Source organism: Haemaphysalis longicornis, unplaced genomic scaffold, assembly GCF_048455015.1.
Source record: "Haemaphysalis longicornis isolate Haplotype H1 unplaced genomic scaffold, Haemaphysalis longicornis Haplotype H1 scaffold_11, whole genome shotgun sequence".
NCBI lineage: Eukaryota > Metazoa > Arthropoda > Arachnida > Ixodida > Ixodidae > Haemaphysalis > Haemaphysalis longicornis.
In genome coordinates this window covers 114,764,382-114,776,845 of record NW_027526214.1, presented here as the reverse complement: position 1 = coordinate 114,776,845, position 12,464 = coordinate 114,764,382, and the positions used below count along the sequence as shown (strand labels likewise).

Genomic DNA, 12,464 nt, shown 5'->3' with positions numbered 1-12,464 from the left:
GCGCTGCTCCTTTTCTCCCCTCCGGCTCACCACTTCAGGTAAACCAGGTCCGCGCCGCCGCTCCCGTCAGTGGCTGCTTCGCTCTGCGCCTTCCGATGAGCCGACAATGGACCGGCATGGATGGTCGAGCGGTGAAACACTCATGATTTACCAGCGCAAATTAAACGGGACGAGAGAGGAGTACACAAGAGGAGTGTTGTGTACTCCTCTCTCGTCCCGTTCAATTTGCGCTGGTAAATAATGAATGTATACCAACTAGCCCACTTCTCGATCTTGGTGAAACACTCGTCTCGTAAGCGAGAGGTACCAGGTTCGAATCCTGGGCCGCCGGGTACCCACCGGTTTCTTCAAAGGATACAAGCGTCCCCGTACCGTAGCTCATCTCGACGGTGGAAGAAACGCTTGCAGCGTGACCTAAAGCAGCCATGGGAGGCTATGTGGTAGGTCCCTCGAACCCCTTCGGGCGGGGTCTGAGACCGCTGGGCACTCGCCAGTTCAAAGATGTACAAGATCGCCCTGTCTCGGCGAGGGATGAAGGGCAGGACACGCAGTACCGCTGCGGCAGACGTGGTAGGTTCCTCTGGATCTGCTGGTCACCCAACAGAATAAAAAAATTTCACCATCTTTCCACGTGGGAAGCCTGAGGAGATGCAAAGAATCTCGAGTTCGCACGAGTTTGCACGGCTTTGCATCTCCTCAGGGTCTCCAGATGGAAGATGGTATATATTTTTTGGTATTTTTGAAAGCGGACACATGAGAAATATTACGTGCTAAACATGTAGCTCTGCTCTTCATAACTCCTAACGAAGATGTGAACGCTCTGCCAGCTGCCATAATCAAGCTGACCGAGTGGTAACATCATTGGCAGCTGATGTCATTACCGGAAGCGAAGCATATGTCTTTTTTTTCTCACTACATTTACTTAGGGCAATATTTGTTGTACGGTTCATAACATCAATATCCAACAAAAAAAGTTGTGGGTTTTAAATACTTGGCCGCATTTTATCCACTAACTTCGATTAGTTTAAGCAGCCAGATTATGTCCCCAAAAAATCCCTAAAATGGGCCTACTTAAACACGAACACATCACCCGTCATCACTCGCCATCACTCGCCAGCACTGAAACAAAATGGCATGCTAATACGTCCCTGATGCCGACAGCTGTGGCTTAAGCATCCATCATATGACATCCACAAAAAGTATTCGAGGTATATTTTGTCTTGTTTCCAACATTCCATAGAGCTTTTCATTGAAACCGCACACAGTATTTCTGAACCTTGTTACTAGATGCGCGTTTTAACGCTTGCATGTTTTCTATCCCATTTCTGTTTATCTCTTCTTGCGGCTGCGCGAATTCTTTCTGTTTATTAATTAAACATACGCATGTGTTGTTCCAATTAAAAATGGATCGACCATCTTCGTACGGATAGTCAGGCATGGAACGTTCCCGCTCTCATGGTTAATCAATAAAGAACACGTTGCTGCAATGCAATGCGGGAATAAGGAAATTGGCGATTAGAAAATCTGCTTCTTTGTATAAAACCACATTTGAATATTCAAAAGCCAGAACTCTGCAGTGATTTGAATGTGAGCCACTTAAACTGGATTTTACGCCTGACATGTTAATATTAACACCACCACGTTGTGCCCGTTTCTGGGGGCGCCTTTTAACTTATCCTTTGAATATGCTTTTTAAATTCAATTTGTTACTTCGCCCAGCTTCGTGTATTGACCCATGGGGACCTCAGGGTATAGAAATATGAGAAACTCAACACCCAACCACTTCACTTTCTGTAAGTTCAATGAAAGTGCACCAAAAGGGAGACCGTTTGAACGAAATGCTTTTTCCAGCACACATTGACAATCAGGGTTACGAACCGCAAGCGCACGAAGATCGAGACGGCCGCAGTGGACTCTGCAGCGGAATCACGACAACAGCAAGTCAAGGCCATTCTTAAGTTCCTGCAAGTGGAGGTCGAAAGCCGAGACGACAGTCGATTGTAACGGTAGAAGCCCACGTCAAGGAGGTTGCCAGCTAACCGCAACGTGACACCGCCTGGCCTCGCCTCGCCCTAACACTGGCAGCACGGTCCGCATCGCCAGGTGCCGATCTGTCCATGGCTTTGAAGACTAAGTGCTCCCTCTGCGACATTCCAGGACACGCGACACGTAGGTGACAGGCCAGACTGTCAGCGGAGGAAAAGCGCCGACGGCGGAAAACCGTGCCGGTACAGATACTACTTGATACCGGAAACCAACTGTTTTTCATCCGTCAAGACGTGTTGCAGCAACTGTCTTTACCCAGCACTGGAACTGAGGATTTGGCAGTGTTCACATTTGGCAATTGCAACCACCCACGCCAGTACAAATTCCGAAGGCTGCGCATAACTCTCTGTGGCCGCTTTCAATCAAATGAGCTGCCCTCGAAGCACTGGAAGTGCCAGAGGTCTGTACAGTAAGGGGCCCGGCCATACAGTGCACCGTTATTGCAATGCTGCGTGACCGGAATGTACCATTACCTGACGAGCCCTAAGACAATAAACCTCAGGACACCGTGATAAGCGTTTTGATCGGCTGTGACGGTTACTGGGGGATTGTAACCAGAAGTTTCGAGCGGTTCCCCGACACCCTGTGCGTCGTGGAGACAATATTCGGTTGGGTCGTTCAAGGAACCTAGACTACGTCTTCCATCGTCTGACACCACGTGCCACCAGTGCAACCGCATCGTTACTGGCTTGTACTGACGATTGGCTCATGGAGTTCCGACCGGGAGACCCGTCGGAGATGTGGCGGTTGGACGCCATCGGTATAATCTACACAGACGTGCAGCACGATGTCAACAAACCACCGGCGCTCATATAGTTTCGTAGCACAGAACACAAGAGCGCAAGTGGCTACGTAGTACCGCTCATGATTAAGACACCTGGGCTCACGTCATCCACGAACCGAAGTGTAGCCGAATGCAGGCTGAAAAGGCCGCTTCAGCGGTTTGAACATCAGCAAGAGCAGTTACAGAAGAAGTAAGAGGAAAAGGAGAAGCGCAAGTCGCAGGAAGGAGAAGATTCCCATGCCCGGAGGGCTTGGAAGCTCAAAGCCAGCGACATTTATTCGGATGACGACGATGATGACACCTCCGACAGGCATGGCGAAGAAGACAATAAGGCTGCTGGCGACGTGTCAGAACGGCGCCATTCTTCCCCATCTTCGTCCTCATCATCGGAAAAAGAGGTGGAGGCCAAAGCACAAATTGTCGCCACGAAGGAAAAGGTCAGCGAGATTCGTCTGTCGCGTCACAAACTGGAGCACTGGTTGCATGCTCCATTCTTTGGCGAAACGGTGATTGGCTGCTTTGTGCGCATCGGCATCGGCTCCAACAACGGGCGCGCCATCTACAGGGGCGCCCAGATCACCGACGGGGTTGAAACGGCCAAAGTGTACGCCCTGGGACGGTCCCGCCCCAACAAGAACCCGAGGATGAAGCATGGGAAGCAGGAGAGGGTCTTCCGGCTCGAGTTTGCGTCCAACCAAGACTTCACTGACTGAGAGTTTCAGAAGAGGAGAGAAGTGATGAACCTCGAAGGGTTCGCTTTTCCGACAACGGAAGAGGTGGCGCGGAAGCTGAAAGACGTTCAGGACGCACTCAACTACCCGTACAAGGAGTCCGACGTCGAGGCCATCGGGAGCGACAAGCAGCGTTTTAAGCGAAATCCAAGCAACTATGCGGTGCGGAAGACGCAGCTCATGAAGCATGAGGATATTGCGATGCTGAAGGGAAACCAGGAAGAAGCACAGAGGTTTGCAGGAGAACTGAAGCAGCTCGTGGAACGTGCGAGAGAGCTGCACAAGCAGCTCACGAGCACAGTCAGCGACACAGCTACATCAACGAATGGAAGCGTCTGAAGAACATTGTGGAGATTGAGCGTGCGATCCTGGACGGCGCGAAGCTTACAAAGGAGAAGGCTGGCGATCCGTTCACGAGACGGAACTGCGCGCCAAGCCTGCTCACCAAGTCTCGGGGTGCGGACGTGAAGCCGGCTCCGGTTGCGCCGCCCCCCAAGATGAAGCAGGAGGAACCGGTGGTCAGTAGTCTGCCCGTGATTGGTGCACTTCTAACCGGCAAGTGCACTGTGGGACTACCACGAACTGCCGACTGTTGGCCTAGCTCCGCCGCGCATGACTTGCGACAAGGGTGAAGTACAGAGATAAGCTTCTGCGCCGACCATGGAAGCGTTGGAAGGATGAATATTTGCTTCTTCTACGCTCCGCTAATTACTACCCGCCGTGGTTATCATTCCGACTACGTGTTGGCGACTTGGTGATCCTCAAGGATAACAACGTGCCGGCGCTGCAATGGAAGGTCGGCAGAGTGGTTGAGGCGTTGACTTGTAGGGACGCCATCGACAGATACATTGCAGTCACCTTCCCAAGCGGTCAACAAGTACAGCGGGCTGCTCAGCGGTTATACCTCTTGGAGGCGGGCGACCACTGCGCGGGCCCGGGAGGATGCTGAGTTTCCCGCGGGAAGCAGTGGCGGGATGCGCCATGCGCCTCGCAGCTAAACCACAGAAGATGACGAAGAGGGCGGGCAAGGGGGGCATGCGCGTGAGCACGCAATAAAAAAGGAGGGGAACCGGGAGGTGTTCGAGCTGGTAACGCGGGTGTCGGTCGCTTCGCTGTCTGAATAGCATCCATGCACTCCCCGATGCGGCGCGGCTTATCACCCACGGAAACATGACGAGTGCTTGCACGGGCCAATGAGCTAACCTTTTCCTCTTTTTAAAAACTGCGCTCAAAGGCGAACTTTAGGCCTAACTGCAAAAATTAGCAATGGGGCTCGGGCAGCTGCATGTATCCCTACGCGACCACTTATCCTTGCGTTGGAGTAGATCTTTTCTTGGTTGGGAGGGTATCCCGGACGATGTTCCAAAGGGCCTCCGTTACTTCGTCAGCAGAAACCATAGGTACATGAAAAGCGTAGCAGTTAAACCAATTTTTTATTGCGAAACGTTTTCCTCATTGCGCGCAAACGCTTGTGCGTGCGCGCGTGCTTGTCTAGGAATTTGGTGGTATCAAATACAATGGCTGTCAGGGAGCCTCTTTGCTACACAGAGAAATTGCCTGCTCTGGCAGAAGGGTGCTAGAATGTAAGTAAATTACACCTGTCTGCCTGCTAGCCGTCCAGCCAGGAGATTTCGGTGAGGATGCCAAATTAAGAGACGAAGGGTGGCCCGTCACCAGCCACCCAAAAGTGGGGTGGGATGCAAAGCCGCACAACGCCGGCACTCGATGAAACCAAAAAAAGATGGTAGACGGATCATTGCCTCCTTCAATAGTCATTTTTCATAGAGTCGTGTTGAAGAGACTCGTTTTGCGTAGACTCTCAGCGTTGACCTCGTTGTAACCGATACAACGGAGAAGCCACCAAAAATAAATCAAACATGAAATTGGAAGATGAAAGTATGGGAAAGGGTGAGGGGAGGGCGATTAGCTGAAGCCGCGCGACCCATGCTCCCCGGCGGCCCAGGCTACGAGCTAACGCCAGAGCTTAGCGCGAACCACCGTGCGTTCGCTGATCACGCGAACACTTGCTTGAAACAAATCCTGTGCGGTAAGGCTGTACATTTTTTTGTTTTCTGCCTTTGACAGTGTTTTCTTCGTTATGTTTCTTTGGTTTATTTGGAAATATAAAAACCTATATTCTTTTAATAATGCTCTTCGAGAGACACATGTTTAAATTATTACCTTTTTTCTCAGGTGTAGTTTTTATTTCCTTTTTATTTCCATTTTCCGTCTTGTTATGACCGCAAAACGTCATTGGAAATGTAGGCTTGTGCCGTATATTTATCCTCATCGTGGATAACTGCTGTTTGTACGCACAAAAATTCCGCCGCCGTATCACTGCATTTGTACACTAATGTCGTTTGTGTGTCTTCTCAACATTGTTCACTTGCACATTCCGTTGGTTGCGTTGTTTGCTCTGCATCCCCCTTTCACTTTTGTCCTTGTAGACTTTGGCTCTCTGAATCAGCGTGAAAGCAACCTTCGCGAGTGTTTTTCATACCCGTTATTTTCTCGTAGTGATATATTCTGTAGAATTTGTGAATTTAGGTTCCTGACAATGAGCGTGTGTTTCCTACGCTTGATGGTGACCATGGTATTTTAATTAAAGAGGAGCCGGTAAGTTTGCCTGGCAGGCGTCACCCGAGGGTGGTTATTGAAAGAGCCAGCGCAATAACCGACCCCATCCCTACTACTACCATGCAGACCGCTTTAATATGGTGACTTTCGTAACACGCAACACTTTCAGCCAAATATATTTAAGCAATCTTTTGTTTTTTCAGTTACCCTCGAAGGCCAAGGGCACTAGCACTCTGAGAAAGCGGTGCAGTTGGGCTTCACAAACAAGCCCCAGAACGACCATTCAGCGTGGTTAAATGTGCGTATTTAGCGAATAACGAAGCTCAGCATGCCAATTAAGTAAAAACTAGGATCTGCGCTGGCACAACTGCGCAAGGCGTGCGTGCGCGCTGTTGTCTATGCGCAGAGCCTAGTTTTTACTTTATTCGCATGCTGGGGCTCGTCATTCGCCAAATTCGCACCGTTAAGCATGCTGAATGGTCGTTGTGGGGCGTTGTTGTGAAGCCCACCTGCACCGATTTCTTAGAGTTTGGGAGGGCAATGGGTACGTCCAAAATTACAGCGACAGTGGTAGTCAATCATATTACAAATATTCCTCGTTAAAGCGTACGCTAGTGGGTACCTTCAATACCTAGAAATAACGGTTTACGCCATTCCTAAACTCAGTATATATCAGTCTGTACTTCCCTTACGCCATAATGAATATCATTGGGACATAAACAATGGAGTCACCCCCATAACCCTGAATAAAGAAGTTATGTTCCAATGTAATGCTTTGAAGAAAGAGCGTTTATCCACAGTCAGTGCCTTTCTTGTGTTTGGCACCATTGCGCTGTTTCCTATCCCATTTTTAGCATCTGTCTCTATTTTTTAACCGCACTCCCGGGTTTTTCCTGTCGTTCTTAAGAGTGTCGAGTCATTTAGAGTCAATAGTTAAAGCGAAAAAGCGAACCGAACTCCAAACGCTAGAAGGAACATATTTATGCTTCGTGTATTACAGCCACTAATGAGGTAATATTTTCTAAAAGGTACTGCGACAAGAAACCGCACTCGAGAAAGACTCCTCCGCCAAAGTAAGCGGACATCTAACCCGCAACCTCCTAAATTCGTGTGCGGTTCTCTTCCAACTGAGCTATTCGCGCAACAAAATTCCTTTTGACTTTCTCTGGATTTGTACTTTACAGAGGCCAAAAACCAGTCAAACGGTGGTGCGGAACATCATTTCGCACGTTGCGCGCCAAATCTTTTCCAGTGGTAGTCACGTCAAACAGGCTCAGATGTCGGGGTAAGCCAATGGCATCTCCGGGTGATTTCAACGGAACCCTGCTATTGTATTTGCAGAAAAAGCTTATAGGACGACGCATTCAATAACAACAGGCATCAATGTGCCACCCTTATAGTCTTTGCTACTCAGCTACTTGCAGGGGTTTTATACGCCGAATAAGAGAATGCGATTTCTTTATAAAACCTGGATAAACACCTCAAAGTTTAGAAAATATCAGGGAATCTAAAATCACGCGCAAGACATGACCATAGGTGCATGCTGTTGTAGGTGAGCACTACCCGGCTCACAGTACTTTTCAGAGTCATTGTTTATTTGAATAGTTGCGGTGCTAGTAAGCGTTGTCGTGTGCATTGCAGATTTCATCGTCTTCTTCGCAGCGGGAGCTGGTGGCAAGGCATCCTCAGGATTCTAGACTACTACCAGCTCTTCATCATCGACAAGATGCAGTGATGGCGGGATCGTGCCATCATCTTTAAAAGGATTGGCACACTCGTAGCTATGTCTCCAATTATTCATAATACATACACCCGGCCATCCAACCCTTTATACATCAGTTTTGCATGTGGACAAGCACTGAAGCCCACCGTAGATCATCTCGTATGGGACTGCATGGGTCTTATGAGGCCACAATCTTCACATGGACCTGCCTGGGTCTTTTCTTACGAGGACTGAATCCATCCAAATGGCCGCATCAAAGAGTCTTTACACGCATTGTGGCTGTTCGTCAATGACTCCTCCGTGTAGGTCATTATTGACGCCATCGTCTTTACTTCATCGCCTTACCCCCATGCCACCCTGAGCCAAACCTCCCAATAAATGCTCATTGGTTTGTTTGTTTGTACACCCTATAAAATATAGCGGCCGCGTGGTCATCTCTCAAGCCGAACGGCTCTCAGCGCATACCCACCACGGACCGAGAACGAACTATATATGGACGTACGCTACGACTAGTCTGTTTTTCTTGTTCCTATATAGCAAGTGCTGCACGATTACTGCAAATCCTGCAATTTTTTGCTAAAGTCACATCTCCAGCCGGGAACGTGCAGGTCGCCGAGAGTCACGCGCCTGCGAGCGCTTGGCATTTTCTCCCTCCTGGCAATTTTCAACAGTTTTTAATTGCGAAAGTCACTGCGCGTAACGGGAATGCTCGGCGGTGTCTTAGGTGCACGCCGTCAGGAATGCTTGGCATTTTCATGGTAATTTTTTCTGTCAGCACCAAATTCACAAGTAGCAACAAACTCCCTTGTTTGCATGAGGCTAAATGAGTGGAAACGATAGGCTTCGTATCTCGGTACAGAAGTGATAGTGGCTGCCGATTTGAGCAAATTAGTTCCAGGATATAACTTTGTACTGCCAGCATGTCGGAGCAATGAGAGACGCCTGCTCGACATGGAGGCATTACTGCTCGTTCTGGCGTGCAATTGTTTGCTGGCACATTAAAGATGTGTCTGCCAAGGTTAATACTGCAGGGTTGAATATTAATTCGTCCCTGTCCCGGTGGCAGAACAGATTAGTTGTCCCCAACTGTTGCACTGGGTTTTCTCTAAAAATAGCCATGTAAATATTAGCCATGCTAATAAAAAAAGAGAGAGAGAGAGAACAACATCTTTATTGGCGGGCTAGAAGTTAATCAGGGGTACCAGCCTCCTGAAGGGGAGGCAGCGCCCTCGATTGCTGGCGTTGGAGGGCCTCCAGAGCAAACTGGACGGCCCTTCGTTAGGAGTCAAAGTCTTGCTTGCACACCGCACGAGCAAGGTGAGGAGGAAGCACATCCGTGGGTTCCGGGGTCACTGAGCATGTCCATAGCATTTGCGCCATAGTAGCGCGATTAACACCACATAGCACACACACGTCACTGTGTTGTAGTTCGGGATGCACGTGTTTGGCCCACACCGGGGTCCACGTCGCGCGCACTTGTAGCTGCCTGAGGATCACTGCCTCTTGCCTAGAGAGGTTGGAGTGGAGACCTGGGTACTGTCTTCCGGTTTCTATGAACCATCTCAGCACCTCTCCGTATGTGTTAATCGGGGTGAAGTCTTCACCGTCGCTGTCGTAGTTTTCCGCAGGAGGGGGAGCCGGACGGGCGTTGCGTCTAGTGAGCGCACTCGCCATCCGGTCCGCGTCCTCATTGCGGTTCGCTTCGCGTCCTACCATACCCATGTGGGCTGGGAACCATTTGATGCACACGCCCGTCGATGATGGTCTTAGGGCCCCGCACACCCTCACTACACTCGGATGTACTTTGTTCTCGGCGAAGCGCAGGACTGCAGACCGCGAGTCACTGAGGATGGTAGTGCAGTTTCGGTTGGAGAGGGCCAGCGCTATGGCTAACACCTCTGCTTGCTCGGTGGTAGATGCCACGATGCTGCCGGCCGTATAGAGCTCGCCAGTGGTGGCGGCGATGACGGCGGTCGCGTAGGTGTTCTTCGGTCCGGGTACCCAGCCACGTCGACGTAGAAGGCCCCGGTGTCGGTGGAATGGGTGGCCGTAAGCGCTCGGGCTCTGGCGAGCCTTCGTTCGTAATTCTCTTCTGGGTTCATGTGGCGGGGAAGGGGGGCGACGTGCAACTGTCGGAGTACCTCCCGCGGAAGCGGCAGCCAGTCCCTACCCTCCTGCAGCCTGGATTGATACCCTAGCCTCTTCAGTATTGCCCGGCCTGTTCTAGTTTGTGCGAGACGCGTGAGCTGTGGTGTCTGTTGAGCTTCGACGATCTCACCTAGTGTGTTGTGCACGCCTAACCCTAGTAGCCGCTCGGTGTTGGTGTGAATATAGAGACCAAGTGCAGCTTTGTGCGCTTTGCAAATGAGTGCCTCTAATTTTCTGCGTTCTAGGTCGGTCCAATCATGGAAAGCCGCGACATAGGCCAGATGGGTGATGGCAAAGGATTGGACAAGCTTGAGCAGGTTGTGCTCTCTCATGCCGGCATACTTGGTTGAAATCTTCTTGATGAGACTGATCGCTCTTGAGACTTTGGAGTCCAATAGCTTTACTGTGTGACCGTTGTAACGAAGTTCCTCTATGTGGAGACCCAGAACACGTAGCGTGTGGACGCGTGGTATGGTAGTGCCATCCTTTGTGCGGAGCTGTATGTCAGGCATGTGAGCGGCTCTGAACTTGCGACGCGGCAGTAGCAGAAGTAGCTCTGACTTGGCCGGAGAGCATTGGAGACCCGTGTCCTCTAGGTGCTCTTCAACCACGCCGATGGCTTGTTGCAGGGACGCATCAATCTCGCCGTCACTACCCCGGCCATCCAGAGAGTGATATCGTCTGCGTATATGGTGTGTTTGACCTTCGGGAGGCCACGTAGGCGTTCGTCAATTCCAATCATGACCAAGTTGAACAGTGTCGGCGAGATCACGGGCCCCTGCGGTGTGCCCGTACTCCCGAGTTTCTTGGTTGATAGTTCCAGATCCCCTGCCACGATGGTGGTGGTGCGGTCGGTTAAGAAATCTTTGATATAATGGAAAGTGCGTTCTCCCATGTTGAGGCGCGATACTTGTTGTAAGATTGCCGAGTGGTGGATGTTGTCAAACGCACTCTTCAGGTCGAGGCCAAGTATCGCACGGTTATCCATTGGGCTTGTGGTCGTGGATGGTCTGTCAATGACTTCATGTTTGATGAGGAGCATGGCGTCTAAATAAATATTCGCTTCAATTTACCATGGAAAATAAAGTAGGTTATATTTTACATCTTTATCATGTGTTTGATGGTATCGCCGTTTCGGCAGCCTGCCTTCTGCTACGTGATGCGGCATTGCGGCTTCGCGTGAACTGTGATTGTGGGTATTGATAATGGTACAGGAAATGGTAAATCGGTTTTTGCGGTGATAGCTATATACAACCGTCACGTACGTTGAAGACATTTACATCATCCGTATAAGCCTTCTTTGTGTTCCCCATCACTCCTTGTAACAATGGCTGGCCTTCGCCTTTAGTCTTGGTTGGATCTCTTATCGAAAAGCAAAAGACGTCCCAGAAATACAGAGGTTACCTTGAATTTTCTTAAAAAATATTTTTGCTGAATACGTGGACATTCGGAACTTTATCTGATTTCTGACTATGCTTTTTGTTGCAGGAGGATGAGCAGAAAGCGCGCTGATTCGCCGTTCTTTTTACGGCCGCCGCCACTTTCTAAATTGCTCCATTTCGTTTTAAAAGTTTAATCATCTAGGGACATTTGGAGTTTCACATAGAAACACAAGTAATTTAACTTGTGTGGGTAGGTACCACTTAGACATCCTTGTTTATAAGGTAGGTTTCAGGCGTGAGTCAGCTCCTTTATTTAGTGTCATTCAGAAACAGTTTTGGTAAACAACTCAACTTAAGACTTCTATGATCCACTGCTCATCTTTGACTTGTGCACTCGGTAATCAGTCGTGTGTCCTCTACCGTCCACTGCAGCGCTTGTTCGCAGCACATGATGCGCGATTTACAAGAAATAAAATTTCGCGCCATTTTGCAACTCATGACCATAAATGCGTTTCCGTGCTTGTACTTCCCGATGGGCCAAGCATCTGTGGGAGCCTCACAATGGTGCAGCATCTTTTTCGGAAAACCAACGTCTGGAAATGGTATGCTTAGGAAACTCGTGTTGTGTACTCTGCATGTGGCATCTGCAGGGAGCGGTGTGTTGTAATTTGTGTTTCTTGACAATCCGCATTCCATGGTCTAATGAAGGTGAATATATATAAGCTTGATCCCAGCTGCGAAGCGTAATTTTGGTGTATTTCCGGGGGTCTATTTAGGCTTCCCTTGTTAGGAATGATCTGATCAGACTTCGTTATGAATGTGTTTATTGTGTAATGTATATAGAGTAGAGAAAAGTATAAAACGTACCCCGATGAGGTAGATGCCCTAGAAGTTTCTCATCACTAATTTTATTCCACACGGAGTGCCTCGGAATCGTTGCAAAAGTGTATATACGGGTACTTCCTTTTTTTCAAAAACAGCGGATATTTTTTTTCCTCTTCTTGAGATTCAAATGCCTTCCTTTAAATCTAGCCACAGATACAGTAATGGGTATGCTGTGCGAGTAAACAAAG

The 12,464-nt window shown here is 49.3% G+C and overlaps 1 pseudogene; it reads left to right on the top strand.

Moving 5' to 3' along the window:
• The first annotated feature begins 2,910 nt into the window (after positions 1-2,910).
• On the top strand, positions 2,911-11,521 carry LOC144160763 (RNA polymerase-associated protein RTF1 homolog; annotated as a pseudogene).
• Positions 11,522-12,464: the final 943 nt, after the last annotated feature.